We start from the raw sequence: 2372 nt of genomic DNA on the forward strand, positions 1-2372 counted from the left end.
CTCCTGCCCCATGCTGGGCAAGGGGCAGCCCCATCCCTCACTCCCCGTGAGGCTACAGTCAGGGGCAATAGCAGCGGAGGAGGCACACACAGCACCCCTCCCGGCACTCACCACAGGGGAGGTTAGGGAGATTCCTGGACCTGAGAGGGGCCCTAGAAGCACATGCAGTGACAGTGGTGGGGGTGAGTGTGCTGCTGAGGGGGCAGGAAAGGGGGACTCCTCCCCCAGAGCTTGCTACTGCCGACAGGGAAAGGGCTGGGGGGAGTCCTCCTCTCTGGCCCCTGTCCCGGAGCAGCCTGCCTGCATCCCAAACTCATCCCCAGCTCTGCCCCACCCCAGAGCCCACACCCCCAGTCAGAGCTTTCACCCTCCACTGCACCCTCAACCCTCTGCCTGAGCCCTGAGCCCCTCCAGCACCCCAAACACCTTATCCACAGTCCCAGCCAGAGCCCTCATCCCCCACACCCCAACCCTCTGCCCTAGCCCTGAGCCCCTCCCACACCCCAAACCTCCCATTCCCAGCCCCAGACAGAGCCCTCACCCCCTACACCCCCACCCTCACCCTGAGCCCCTCCCACACCCCAAACCCCTCATCCCCAGCCAGAGCCCTCATCCCCCTGCACTCTAACCATCTGCCCCAACCCTGAGCCCCCTCCTGCATCATGAACCCCGCATCCCCAGCCTCACCCACAGCCCTCACCCCACACCCTACCCCTCTGCCATAGCCCTGAGCCCCCTCCCACACCCCAAACCTCTCATCCCGAGCCCCACCCCAAACCCAGCCCCACCCCTGCACCACCTCCCTCCCCCAAACTCCCTCCTAGAGCCTGCACTCCCTCCCTCCACCCAAACTCCCTCCCAGAGCCTTGGGCAGGTGGGGGGCGGAGTTTTGGGGGGGCGGAGTTTGGGCGGGGGCAGGTTCTGGACACCACCAAAATTTCTACAAACCTGCCACCCATGCGTACTAGTGCTAGTTGGAGTAGATGGCCTCTGCAGTGTGTATAGGAGAGATTAGGGTTACACTTTTCTCTGAGCAAAGCTTGTACTCCACTATGTCTTCCAGAGACTTTTGCAGCTCCATCAAATGCACAAGCAGCCATCTGTTTCAGGTTCAATTTACAAGCATTTAACTCTTCTAAGATGTGGGTTTTCACAGATGCCGCCGAAGTGTGTTCTATAACCTGAACATCTAGAAATGCATCTATTGGCCTACCACTGACATCGAGATAACATACACAGTGACTTAATAATTGATGCCCATTTGCATTGGTGCATTCATCAGCCACGTATGCACATTTTTTTGAACATGGTGAGAGAGTTCTTCACTTTTTCAACTGCTGAGTCTTTCTCTGTTGCACTGCATGCTTCTAACCAGTCAGTTGAGTTTCTTGTAGGAAGACAGTGAGCATTTGCCGGTCTTGTTCAGAACCAGTGCCCAACTTCAAGATTAACAAGTGACAATGCAATTAACATTGGCCTCCAGTTTGTAGTATGTGGTTGTGATGTTGCACTCTATATGTTTTATGGAAATATGCTTTTGAGTGTAAATATAATATAACTGGAATATGCTTTATGCAAAAGGTCTCTTGTAAGGTATCATTACAAAGCTTATAATCTACTGAGTGTGTTCATCCTATTTGTATGAATGTATCATTCTTGTATCTAAAACTAGAAATATGAAGTATTACTCTGAGGTCCTATTGTAATTATGCAAAGTGTGGGCCATTAATGGTGGCTTAGGATCTTGATGGCTCCCATTAACTAGAACAATTGGTTGTAAATGGCTCTGTTTACTTGTAAGCCTTCCTGCGTGTGTGAGTCAGGCCAGAAAGAATGGAGGCTTGGGGTCTCACAGGACATGTGACCATATCACCTGGTACTGGAATCCATCTTAAACCTTGTGCTTTTCCATTTAGAAGGAAGGGTGGGAACCCAGAGAGAGACAAAGGATTCCTGCCTTGTGCCAAAGCTATAAAAGGGGGTGGAACAGAACAAAGGGCTCCCAGACATGTGAAATCCCCTGCTTTTCACCTAAGATGCCTGCTAGAACTAACAAGGTCTGTACCAGAGGAAAGGATTGGGCCCAGACTAGGAAGGAGTCTAGTCTGTGAAAGAAGCTTATTGGAACATCTCTGAGAGTGAGATTTACCTGTATTCAGTTTCTTAATGTATTAGGCTTAGACTTGCATGTTTTGTTTTATTTTGCTTGGTAACTTACTTTGTTCTGTCTGTTATTACTTGAAACCACTTAAATCCTACTTTTTATACTTAATAAAATCACTTTTGTTTATTAATTAACCCAGAGTAAGTGTTTAATACCTGGGGGAGCAAACAGCTGTGCATATCTCTCTATCAGTGTTATAGAGGGTGGA

The sequence above is a fragment of the Terrapene carolina genome, unplaced genomic scaffold (assembly GCF_002925995.2).
Source record: "Terrapene carolina triunguis isolate 2854851 unplaced genomic scaffold, T_m_triunguis-2.0 Scaffold67, whole genome shotgun sequence".
Classification (NCBI taxonomy): Eukaryota; Metazoa; Chordata; order Testudines; family Emydidae; genus Terrapene; species Terrapene triunguis.